Raw genomic sequence first — 13,804 nt, forward strand, 5'->3', positions numbered from 1 at the left:
ACAAAAGCCTGAATCCAGAGGAAAAACCTCAAAAAAAGGGGCAATTTTTTTTCAAAAAAAAAAATACTTAACCAGGGTGACAAAAAAAGGGAAAAAGCATGGTTTCAGCAAGTTCCAGAGTAAACCTCGACAGTATGCAACGTGTGGCATGCAGAAACAGGCCTAAGCAAAGAGCAACTATAGGGATTCCAAAGAAGGTGCCAGGTATTCCAGAAAGTTCTAGAAGTGCAGGCTCCACCTCCATCACAATGCCATAAAGGTGCGAGTCAGCAAAAACCAAGTCTAGCTTTATTGCTAACTGTCGAAATTGTGGTGCAAACCATGAATCTAAAAAAATGTTTAGCATATGGTCAGCAGTGCTGTAATTAATGGAACCACTTTCAAAAGTTTTGCAAATCAAGTAAGCCCCACACAGTTTTGGCTCTACTTGATCAACTTGTTTTTTTGTATGACCTTTAACAACTATCAGCTTTCTATATAGATGGTGTATCAGTGCTGGGCGAAAGAGTTGACACAGTAAATCTATTGACCAGGAGTGAAGTGTTTTTCACTGTTCTGATAAATGGGAAATGCACAGAGCTCAAAGTATGCACTGGATCAAAGTGCAATGTTATATCAGCAGATACATTTGCAAAAGTGAGAACCAATGAACAGCTCAACGTAACCAGCAGAGAGAGTCTTGTTTGGAGATGAAAAAATTCAAACCAAAGGTTCACTAATACATCCTTGTTTGGCTGAGAACTGTTAACTTATTCTGTGTAGTCCAAACAGTCCAATCTTTACTAGGTCTCAAAGATAGTTTGAGAATGAATCTGCTTTCATTTGCTAAAGAAGTTCATCATGTGAGTGCAGTTCCAAGTCCGAGTTTTGCAGAAGCCATTTTTCTCAGAGTATGCTGATATTTTCGATGTTAAGGTGGGTAAGCTTCCAGTTGTATAGTCTATGAAATTAGATCTTGAAGTCACCCCAGTGGTCAGACCAGCAAGAAGTGTTCCAGTAGTTGTGCAAGATTGTCAAAGCTCAGCTGGATAAGATGGTGCAGCAAGGTGTGATTTGTCCAGTCACACAACCAACTGAATGGGTGTCATCCATGGTAGCCGCACACAAGAAAGGCTGTGATGAAATGAGAATATGCATTGACCCAAAAGATTTGAACAAATCCTTAGAGGCCATATCATCCAACATGCACAGTTGAAGTAGGAGCTCTAATACCAAATACCACTCTGTTTTCTTTTTTGAATGCAGAGGGTTAATTTTGGCAAGTGATGGTTGATCGCAAATCTTCATTTCAAACTACTTTTAGCACCCTGTTTGACAGATACAGATTTTCTAAGGATGCCATTTGGAATAAATTTTGCAAGTGAAGTTTTTCAGCATGCAATGAAACAAATTTTCTCAGGTTAACCTTGTGCCGTAATAGTAGATCGTCTACAAGTTGGAGGCAGTGGCGAAGCAGAGCATGATAGAAACCTCAGGAAAGTTCTAGGTAGAGCACATGAAGTAAATTTGAAGCTCGGTCCTCTCAAGTCCAGATTCAGACTTCTAGAAGTAACCTACGTAGGACATTTGTTTACAAGTTCAGGCTTAAAACCTGATCCAACCAAACAGCTATTTTAGAGATGTTAGCACCAGATAATGTGCAGAGTTTACAGCGTTTTCTGTGTATGGTCAACTATTTGGACAAGTTCATACCAGATTTCAGTGAGTTGACACCACTGTTGAGAGTTAACACAAAACAAAATGCTGTATGGTCATGGTTACATCATCATCAGAAGACGTTTCATGACCTTAAACAGAAAATTGCACCCCCCCCCCCCCACCACCACCACGTTAAGGTACTGTGAATAAACCAGTTGTCCTGTCATGCTTCTAACTTTGGTCTTGGTGTAGTTATTCTACAAGAGAGCAGACCAGTAGCCTATGCATCTAGGGCACTTATTCAAACTGAGATGCATTATGCTCAAATTGAGAGAGCTTCTAGGAACAGTTTTTGCATGTTCCCAGTTTCACGATTATATTTATGGGCGAGCTATTCAAATTCAAACTGAACATCAGCCTCTAGTGACTATTCTAAAGAAACCAGTGCTTTCTGCTCTGGTGAGATCACAAAGAATGATGTTCAGATTGCAAAAGTACAATTTCAAAATGGTTTACACTAAAGGTAAATTGTTTTATCTGGCTGATACTTTATCCAGATCACCTAGACGTTCAACAAAACTATTTGATGCTGAAAATTTTGACTGATGTAATATCAGTGCATAATTTTTCCACCACTAGACTTGTTGAGAGATCACCCTATGACTGATCCAATTTCACAAATGCTCAATCACTACATGCCAGATGACCATCAAAACAATCTAGTGTCAATCATATTTTCCCTACAGAGATGAATTGTTGGAAGATGGTATTATTTTCAGAGGTCCTAAAGTTATTGTTTCTGCTTCATTTACAGCATGAATATATTCAGATTTTGCATCGTGGCCACCCAGGTTTACTATCTATTTAGAGAAGGGCAAGAGAACTAGTATTCTGACCTTCATTATCAAAAGACATTGACTGTGTTCATTCTTTGATATGTGATGGTACCAGAGCACATTTGCAAAAGGAACCACTTCAGCTAAATCCAATACCTGAACTACCTTTGTCTACTGTTCCAATGGATATCTCTGAATGGAATAATCAACACTTTTTGGTTTTTGGTAGACACTTACTCGAACTGGTTTGAGATTGATCTATTACCAATGTTACCTCAGCAGCTGTTATCACTAAGCTTAAATGTCATTTTTCAGTTCGTGGAAGTCCTCACAAACTTTATTCTGACAATGGTACTCAATTTACTAGCCAGTTTCAGAAATTTGCGAGAGAATGGGACTTTGTACAGGTCATTTGTAGTTCTGAATATCCTCAATCCAATGGTCTAGCTGAATGTGCAGTACAGAGTGCAAAGCAGTTACTTGAAAAGTGAAAGCGTGATAGTACCAATGTATTCTTGAATTTACTTAACCTCAGAAACATACCTCGTGACGATCTTATAGGTTCATAGTTGGTACTAGGCTATCGGTCCTAGGGCCCATACAAGCCTAGCCATAACAATTCCCTGGCTATTTCTTCCCAGAATATTTACTTACCTGGTCCCCTGTCTAGCAGGGTGACTGACGTGATCCCCGCGGTGAATTTCCCATCTCCCATTCAATTGTCAAGGTTCCTTTTGAAGAGGGAAAAAGAGGCGTTCAGCTTGACATGTATGGGCAGTCTATTCCAGTGTGTGGGGAGTCTCTGGGTCAGGAACCTATCCCTCTAGCATATTTTGTTCATTGTGATAACCAGGTTTAGATCCCTGGAGCGTGTGGCTCTCACGGGTTGGGATTTGTAGCATGTCCAACAGCTCTGGGTTTGACTTGGCCTTGTATGTTAAGCAGAGATTGCCTCGGAGTAGGCGATATGCAACAGAGTATAGCTGGAGTTTTTTTAGACAGTCAGCATAGGGCATCTGCTTTATGCCTGTGATTCTTCTTTGCTCACCTGCTCAAAGACAACTTTCCAGGCAAACGAACTTTGCTACCTACTTCAGGTTTGAAGCCTGACTCGAACAATAAAACCATCAAGGCGCAATTGTTGAAACATAATATCCAGAAATCTAGGTATGACTGAGTGGATTACTTTCTTTGAGGGAAGAAGAGATGGTACAACCCAGACAGTGAAAGCTTTTGATTGAATAAGATAGATTACAGGCATCTGTGCCGAGCCGAGATCTTATTGGTTAAGCTCCAAGGTTGTAGAGTATAGGAGGAATCTGACATCTTCCTGTACCAGAATCATCACCATTGCAATCTCATAATTTTATCTGTGATGCAGACTGAGTCAGACATTGTTTCCAGACCAGTATGTGTTCAAAGGTCTGATTCTGTTCCAGAGTGTAATTCTAACATTCCACAGGTCAGCCATTTTGCAGAGACTGTTTCAGTTGCTAAAACTGATTCTCAATTTTGTCACACTATATGGACAAGTTTCTAAGCCTAGTGTGACATACCCAGCAATGTGGATTTGATTGTATATACATGTGTACTTAGTATTGTATAATACATGTCTCCAGATTATTTGTGATTTCTGCTTGCTAAATATCTCAGGATAAATTGCACAATCTATTTCTCAGAGGGAGGCTGTAGATCAGAGTGTAGCATGTGTTCACTATGTCTTTAAAATGCATGCGAGGCTGTATATGCATGTGCAAGTTCCAGACGCATGCAATCCTCTAGTGCCATTTTGAAGAAGCAGCCAGTGTGTAAACATGCATGATCACAGCAGTTAGTTTGTATGCAAGTTACTTAGTCATAGTCTAAACTTTACAGTTGTGGTTGTATAGAATAAAGCTGCTTAAACAGAACCCACAAGGACTTGTTTATTTGTTTACCAAAACAAAAGTGTCACACTACATCCCTATTCACCCCATGTTTAGGCAATTTACCTTTTTTTTTCTGTGGGTTCCTGGCATTTTCAATTCTCTGCCTTGCCCTTTCTACAGCTCTGAACAGTTCGCAAACTGCCTGGCTCCCGTGTTAGCACATTGCAGGCTTTTGGGTATCTAGATTTTTCCATACCTGGATGACCTGGTCTTAAGATACAACTCCCCACACTACTACAACATATGAAGACCACCATTCCCTATTTGGAAAACTGGGATTCGCCATCAACTTCAGGAAGCGAGTCCTCGCCTCTTCACAGAACCACATTTTCCTGGGTCGTCTAATCCAGACAGACATGAGATGTCATTTCCACATCAGAAGGTGCAGGACCTTTGCTCCTTCTTTCACTCCCTTTTCTCCTAGTCTCGCATCATGGCCAGGGAGTTCTTCAGGGTGCTGGGATTCATTGCTTCAACCATTCCCATGGTGCCAATGGCAAAACTCCGCATGAGAAAATTCCAGTGCTTCCTCTGATCTGTGTTGACCCAGCATTCTCACCCACTAGAATACTAAGTCCCCCTCATTCCTTGTCTAAAGAGGGAACTGCTATGGTGGGTCCAACAGACCTAAAGCCAGGCCTACCTCTGCATCCTCTCGCCCCCAGTCCTAGAACTCTACATAGCTACATCAGATGTGGGCTGGGGGCAACCTTGAGCAGGTTTACAGTTCAGGGAATTTGGTCTCCCTCCCCAAAAACAGAGCACATCAACATCAGGGAAATGTGAGCATTGCTCCTAGCTGTGCAAGTATTTCCCCCGCTGCTTTGCTTTGCCCAGGCTGTCTGTTCGCAGACAACATGACCGTCCTATAGTATGTGAACAAGCAGGGGGCACCAGATCCTATCTCCTTTGCTGGTTGTCCCTTCTGGTATGGGAATTTCTTGCCCAGTGCCACATGACTATTCAGGCAGTGTACATTCCCTGCAACTGGAATCTCATGGCAGACTCCCTGAGCAGGTCCTTGACTCAGTCCCATGAATAGATGCTTCACAGGAATGTGTTCCTGGACATAGTTGACCAATGGGGTATTCCTCAAATAGATTAATTTGCGTCCCCCCTGAACAGACAACTTTCAAAATTTTGTGCCAGTGTCCCAAGTCCTCTGGTTTGGAAAGTAGGTGCCCTTTTCTTAGAAGGGGATGTTTCTATATGCATTCCCTTCCCTTTTTCTAATTCCAAAAGTCCTGTTCTAGATTCATAGGTTTATAGGTGTGTACTAGGCTAATGGCCCTGGGGCCTTTACAAGCCTAGCCATAGGATTACCATGGCATAGTGCCACCCGACCGTAGTTCCCAGTGCCTCTGTCAAGTAGAGCCACTGGAGTTATCCCCAGGGTGAATTTTCTGTTTCCCATCCACTCATCCAGATTTCTCTTGAAGAGGGTCAGCGAAGGTGCTCTGCTTGACATGTATGGGAAGTCTCTTCCATAGCACGAGTAGTCTCTGGGTTATGAACCTGTCCCTCCAGCATGTTCTGTTAATTGTGGTAATGAGGTTGAGGTCTCCGGAGCGTGTGGTGCGGAGGGATTGGGATTTCTTTAGATGTAGCATTTCTAACAGACTGGGTCAGACATGGCTTTGTAAGTCGAGCAGAGTTTGTCTCTAAGGAGGCGATATGAGAGAATAGTTGGAGTTTGAGTCTGTCCATATAGGACAAGTGTTTAAGGCCTAGGATCCTCTTTGCGAGGTACTTTTGCGGCTTCTCCAGTGGTTGCAGGTGTCTAGTGAGATGCATGCTAAATGGGGCATTGTACTCTATGACTGGCCTAATGAGGGAAGAGTAGAGGGAGAAAATTACCTCTTTCTTCCTGGATGCAAAACCCTTGGTAATGAGATGTGCCACGTAGGACTTTCTGACCACAGTGGCAGTGTGGTGATCAAAAGAGAGGCTGCTGTCAACCTGTGTTCCCACATCTCTTATGCCTTCTGTGTTCAGTGGACTACCATCAATGTGATAATTCCATGGAACCGGGTTTTTCCTAAAGGAGGGATGACTATACATTTTTTTGGCATTGAGCTTAAGGCCATGGTTCTGACACCAGTCATTGGTGTCAATGAGGCCATTCTGTAGTATGTCAAGATCACTTGGGGAGTTAATAATGGCTCCCAACTTGCAATAGTCTGCTAACTTTGTCAGCCGGAGTCCCATCGTGTTGGCCTGGATTTCGAGAAGTAGATACCAAACAGGAGAGGACCCAAGACCGAACCCTGTGGGATTCCACTCGTGACTAGTCGGCAGTGTGACTGAGTCAGCTACTTTCACATTGTGGGTTCTGTGAGCCTGTTTGCAACCCACCTACTGGTACAGGGGTTGATGCCAAGCTTGAGTTTTTTTGATTCCTGAGTGGGGAATGGTATCAAAAGGCTTGGCCAGATCAAGGTGGGCTGTATGGAACCGCCTTGCCTTCATTCACATCTCTGGTGACTTGACTCAAAGTAGTCGACCAAGCTGAGCAGGCGTGATCTACCTTTCACAAAACCAAACTGTTTGGGATCCTGAGTATGGAGATTCCCTATATCCTTGTTTATTTGGTCCATGATAAGTTCCATAGCTTTGCATATCAGACTCGTCAGGCTAATGGGGCGATAGTTCCCAGTGTCTGTTGCTCTTCCTTTGTGGAGAGGGATGACTGTAGTGCGCCATTCAGTAGTGACAAAAAACTTGAGGTGAGGCTGTGATTGAACAGGGCACACAGGTGAGGTGCCAGTTCACTCTGTAGTTCATGTAGAACACAACCAGACAACCAGGGATATTGTCAGGTCCCATAGAAGCTGTATTGTTGGCCTTGGACAGTGTTGTTTTAACCTGTGCAGCAGTAATAGTGGGTGCCTGGCCATCTACTGGTGGTGTGATCGGTCCTTTGGGAGGGGTAAAGATGGCACTGAATCTGTCGGCTGGTATACTGGCAAAGTCTGTTGGCTTGGTATAGGTGGTACCCTTGTGCAGTAGTTCGGAACAAATCTGGGTATTGCCGTGGAGATTCTTTACATAATTATAGAAGGGCTTATGGTTGTCTTTACTATCTGCTGCAATTCTGTTTTCATAGCTAGCTTTAGAGGATTTGATGAGGGATCACAGCTTTTTGTTGAGGCTGATAAGGGAGTTTTTCCAGTCTTGGGACTTTACCTTATTCCACATCAGTTTGCTCCTTCTGTTGTAGAGTTTGTTTATAGCAGGGGACCACCAGAATGGCTTCCTTTTTTTGGAGGGGAATGTCTTTGTTCTATTGGGCATGGCAAGTTCCATGCATTTGTTTACGTGTTTGTGCATTGCATTGGTGTATGATTCTGCAGTCACACAACTATTCTCCATTTGCATGGGTGATGTGAAGTTAGCCACCTCTGTTTTTAGGAGCCCAAAGTTAGCTTTGGAGAAGTTTTTCATGGTGGTTACCTTTGCTAGGGGGGGCTGCATGTGAATTTCCAAGGTGATTAGTTTGTGGTTGGATCTAACCAGGGAGGAGCTGACTACTGATGTAGAGCAATGGTCGCTCATGTTAGTAATGACCAGGTCAAGGATGTTGCTACCTCTAGTGGCGGTAAGAACGAGCTGGTCCAGGGCATTGGAATTAATGAACTCCAGGAAACTGTAAAGTGTATTAGTACAAGAGTAGTTTACCTAGTTATTGGAGGGGTAGTTGGTCACCTAGTAAGAGTGTGTTAGGTTTAACCCTAATATTTTCCAGGGTGCTTAGGAACCGGGAGTGCGAGCCTTGGGACATGGCTATGACCTGAATCCGCTGTCTTACCCAATGTTAGCTGCAGCTGAAGTATCTCTGATGCATCATGTTGGGCTACCAGTCTGGAGGAGTTTGGATCCTTTATGAATATGGAAACACCACCACCTTTGGAACTTCGGTCCAAGTTGTGGAATGAGTTATAGCCTGGTAGTGCAGGTGTGCTTTCTGCTGCCTTGAGCCAGGTCTTTGATACAGCACAGATGTTGATGTTCTCCATTTTCAGGAGTGATTCATCAGGACCATCTTACTAGTGACTTCCTTGTGGCCAAGACACCACTGGTTCCCCCTTTTGTATTTAGCCAAGGGTCATCACAAGTTACCCCACAGAGTGGACCTTCTAACAAAAACAAAAGAACCCCTATTACAGCCACACTTGTCAGTGCTACAGCTGACACTGTGAGTGATAGGATTCTAATTCCTTTCAGGCACCTACTCTCCGAGGACGAGCTCAGGGTTTTGCAGGAGGCTAGAAAACCCATTACTAGAAAGTCTTGCATTTCCAAATGGATAAGATATTCACTCAGGTGTCTATCCAAGAACTAAGACCCACTGATGGTGGGAATCCCAGTGGTTCTGTCTTTGTGTAAATTGCTCTCTGCTGGCTTGGCTTGTTCTGTCAAAGCACGTATGTCAGCTGTTTCTGCTTGCCTGCCTCTATCTCCCCCTCTAGCATCCAGATTTGAGGTTAAACAATTCCTTAACAGCATTTTTCCCATTTAGGCCTCCCTAGGAAATCTGTCCCTCCTCCTTGAGACCTTAATTTTTTTTAGAAAAATTGACCCTGGCCCCTTTTCAGCCTGCATCTTCAGCTTCCCTTAAACATCGCTCTTGGAAAACTCTTTTAGTGGCCCTGACTTCAGCTGGAAGGGTTTTGAAGCTGCAAGCCCTTATGGTTGTACCTTTCTCCTTTGCCTTTCATAAGGACAGGGGTATCCTTGAGAACAAATCCTTTATGCTAAAAGTGGTTAATGAATTTATCCCATAACCAGTCCATTTAGTTACCAAACTTCTATTCTCCCCAGAACCACAGTGAGAAGGTACTGCACTCATTAGATGTACCTAGACAACTTTGATTTTACCTGGACAAGACTAACGCTAGCAGGAAATCTATTTGTGAAGTTCCATCCCAGGGCTCTGGGTTTACTGATTTCCAAGCAGACTTTTTTTCTTTTTGGATTTCTAAGACTATTTCCCTTTGTTACACTTTCCATGGAAAAGCCTCTCCTCCTGTGGAAAAGCCTCTCCTCCTGTGAAGGCCCATTGTATCAGAGCTGTAAGGCATTCTTCAAGGGTTTGATAATAGCGCCATCCTTAAAGCAGCCAGCTGGTCTTGTATTTATACCTTTACCAAACATTACAAACCGGATAGCATTTCCAGATCCAGAGCTGGATTTGCTAAAGCCATTTGCGTGGCTTCATTGAGAGTTCTTCTGCTACATCCTCCTCTTTTACTTCTTGAGCTTTGGCATTCTCCCTCAGGTTAAGAATACTGCAGCAAGTGAATAGAAGGACATAGAATAGTTGTGTAAAATCGTATCATAACCATAATGTCCTTCTCTTCACTGCTGCAGTTTTCTGTCCCACCCTCCTTACTCCTCTGGTCTGTTTTCTTGGATGTACTGACCATTCAGATCCGTAGTGTGGTATTCCTCCTGGGGCATTCAGTTCTGAGGATGGTACGTATGTTCGTAGCTTTTATAGCCTATGTCCGACTGCAGCCTGTGTGAGACATGCCACGTACCCTAGAGTAGTATGACTTTTTTTTTTTTATTATACTGGCCAACGTCTGGTCACCTGGTGGGGGATCCCTCAAGTTAAGAATACTGCAGCAGTGAAGAGAAGGACATCTATGGTAAAGGTAAGATTTTACACAACTATTCTTTTATATTTAGAAACACTGATATATATAGTTTATATTGATGTGTATATTATATAATCAAAGCAACATTACATATATTGTTCAATTCCTGCCTTCTCAACCTTGTTTTCCCATAATTTCCATTTTTTGTTTGTAATTTATTCTTACGTGTTTCTTTCTCTGTGACAATGTTCTTTACTATCAAGTATAGCTGGTTTAGATTTCAATTTCCATTTTCTAGTAATTGCTTTTGTGGCAGCCACCAGAATTAAACTTAACAAGGACTTACTATGTCTAGGTAGTTCAGATCCTGTATCCCAGCTCAAAAAAAATCATTTTATTAGTTGGTCTTTTCTTGCCAATAATTTTAACTACAATGCAAGTAATAAAGGAGAAAGAGGGCACCCCTGCCTGATGTCCTTCAAGGATGCATCTGCAGTCATCACATATGGGTTGTCCTGCCTCAGGCAGCCCTTCGGTCGGACGGATTCCAAAGTCTTGGTCCGGCGTCGGCTGATGTCGGCCCTTCCCCGACGTCACAGCGCCTGGGGTATAAAAGCGTCAGCCGATGCCATCTTCCCCAGTATTTCTTGCCGTGTGTTGCCCGAAGCAGAAGCAGTTCGCAAGTGCCGGTTGGCCAGCTCCTGTAAATTCGCTATCCGAAGACTTCAAAAGCTAAGTAGCCCGTTGGAGACGCTTTCTTGCCTCAGCCGATGTCAGAAAAAGTTAATAATTATTTTACTTGTGGGAAACAAATGCCTCATAAGGATTTCCACTCTTACTCTCTCTCCTACTTAGGCCCAGACCACGACATCTCGGCCTGTTCAGCCTGCGCTTCCTTCAACCGACACACCCTTAGACGTCGGTCGGAGTTCACAGAAGAGTTTTTTGGGGATAGTTTTTCATACAAAATGCCGTCAGAAACCCCGACATCACATTTAATTAAGAAACTGAAAGACAAGGACCGACACACGCGGGCCGTGGTTTCAGCTGAAACCGTGGCTAGGCCTACCGCGAGTGTCTGTCTTGGCTGATACAGAGTCCTTGGAACTTCCGAACCCTGAAATAATACTACCGACAGCCTCGGCCCCGGAGGCTCCTACCGAGTCTGTTACAGAATTGCCTTCCGAAGCTAGTGTATTGGAATCTTCCGACACCATACCTTTAGACAAAGCTACACCAGCACGTGGTGCAGCCAGGCCTCCTGCATCCATGTCTATTAAGGCCTTCACCAGGGCTAAAGCTGCAAAACACACTAAAGCCATGCCTCCCAGGGTTATTCCTCAGGGACCCTCTTCTAGTTCACAGATTCTAACCTTAGCAGAGGACCTTATCTCTTTAATTAGGGGCTCTCAGCCCCATCCGGACAGGGGCTCCGAACCCCCTCTAGACAAAAGGCCCAGGGTGGATCCCCCCAATCCCCTTTCCTCAGAGGAGGCCTCTGATGGCTCTGATCACTCAGACTACCAGGTGGAGGCTTATTCGGCTTACGAGGATTCGGATGCAGAGGAATCTATTCCCTCAGCCTCCCCTCCTGAAGAGCTTTCCTTTGGGGAGACCCTTCACACTGAGAGCATTTCAAATGGCAGGGCCAGGAATATTCTGATTCCAGGAAAAGACTAAGAACTTTTCTTCATTTACCTCCGCATAGACATTTGGCTATTCCTCCTGTTTTAAATGTCATTGATGATGTGTATTCTGACTCTAGTATGACCCCTGACACTCTGCCTCCGGCCCCTGTTAAGCCCGATAGGTTTTACAGGATCCCGGACACGCATAATTTTCTTTACAAGGCCCATTCTGCTGACCCTGAAACTATTTCACAGGGCCCTAAAGGGGTTGCTGCTGTTACTACTAAGAACCCACTCCCCTCTGCAAAGGAGTCCAGGGCATTAGAGAGATGGGGTAAAAAAGTGTATACTTCTGCCACTCTTGCTATGAGGGCATTAAATTGTCAATTTCATATGATACAGTATCAAGAGTATTTGTTAGAAGAAATGCATAAGAAATTGCCTTCTACTGAACCCCTTGAACGTAAATCCCTTCAGGATCTGGTACATAACTCCCAGCAGGTTAGCAACCATTTCTTGCAGTGTGGTTATGATGCATTGGAAGCTTCATGTAGGTCAGCAATGACAAGTGTTGTCATATGTAGGCATGCTTGGCTGAAGGAACAATCTCTGCCAGACCATGTTAAAGCTAAGCTTTTGGATGCTCCACTGGAAAAGCAAAAGTTATTTGGTTCCACTGCTCAAGAAGTCCTAAAGAAGTTTGAGGAAAAGGCAAAATCTGTACAAACAGTTAAGGATTTTCTTCAAGTCCAACCGCCTAGATTCAGCAGAAATTGGCCTTCCAAGAATTGGTCCTTTCCGGACACAGAAAGAATTCAAAGGGGCAGGAACAGGCGTGCCAGAGGTAGAGGGCAAGCTAGGGGTTCCTACAGAGGCCGTCAATGGCAATCTCCAATCCAGACAGGCAGTTCAGGACCTGCAACTGCTGCACAAGGACAAACTCAATGACTTTGCTTTGACTCCGCCTACCAGGGCTCAATTAGAAGCACCTTTGGGCAGAAAGCTCTCTTTATTCTCAAAAAATTGGCACAACATTACAAGAGACAAATGGACATTCCAAATAATAGACAACGGATACAGGTTCCATTTTCACACATTGCCAAAAAGAAAAGGCATGCCAGGTCTGCCACCAAATCAAAGGGCAGAGGCTTTGAAACAAATCTCAAACTTACTACAAATGAAAGCCATAGAAAAAGTTCCTATTTCAGAACAAGGCCAAGGATTTTACTCCAGGCTATTCCTTATTCCAAGAAAGGAGCATCAGTGGAGACCAATTCTCGACTTGTCCGCACTGAATACTTAGCTCATTGTGCCAAAATTCAAAATGCTGACTACAGCAACTCCTTCCCATGCTGGGCAAGGGGTCTTGGCTGGTGACTCTAGACCTCAAGGAGGCATACCTGCATGTCCCTATCAGACAGTTGCAGAAGACACCTCAGATTTCTTGCAGGGTCAGAGCATTATCAATTCTCAGCATTGCCCTTTGGCTTATCTACTGCGCCCAGAGTATTCACGAAATGCCTGGCATCAGTATTAGCACACTGCAGACTTCAGGGGGATTCAAATATACCCATATCTGGACGACAGCCTTATACAAGCGGACAACCAACAAACTTTGATAAAGGACTTAAATTATGCCATCAATCTTCTACAGGCCTTGGGATATACAGTCAACATGCACAAATCAAGACTTGTTCCATCCCAAAGAATAACCTTTCTGGGTGCGGATCTAGATACAACCACCCAAATGGCTCATCTCACAGAAGAAAAACAGTCAGCTATCGGGTTACTTCAAGAATCTGACAAGACAAACTCAGCTGACTGCAAGGAAAATCCTGCAGGCCCTGGGTTACATGGCATCCTGTATTCTTTTGATTCCACAAGCAAGGCTACATATGAGAAAGCTACAGTGGTACCTAAGGAGTTTATGGACTCAGCACAGTCACAGTTTGGAAACTTTAATCCCACTCATTCCATGCCTTCACAAGGAATGTCTGTGGTGGGCTCAGGCCAGCCAGTCCAACGGAGGGTTGCCCTTCACACAGCCAAAAACCTCCCAAACTATTACAACGGACGCTTCAGGCTTAGGTTGGGGAGCACACATGGAGGGCAGAGGTATCCAAGGACAGTGGTCACGAAAGGAGCTACGCATGCACATAAATCAAAAAGAAATG

General features: G+C 43.9%; 1 protein-coding gene across 1 annotated transcript in view; it reads left to right on the forward strand.

Annotated features, from left to right (window-relative positions):
- The window catches only part of DGCR8 (DGCR8 microprocessor complex subunit), a gene marked incomplete in the record, with an annotated part of 1,139,047 nt that overhangs the window by 268,816 nt on the left and 856,427 nt on the right, over positions 1-13,804 (forward strand).

Source organism: Protopterus annectens, chromosome 4.part0 (genome assembly GCF_019279795.1).
Source record: "Protopterus annectens isolate FY-2018-M chromosome 4.part0, PAN1.0, whole genome shotgun sequence".
Classification (NCBI taxonomy): domain Eukaryota; kingdom Metazoa; phylum Chordata; order Ceratodontiformes; family Protopteridae; genus Protopterus; species Protopterus annectens.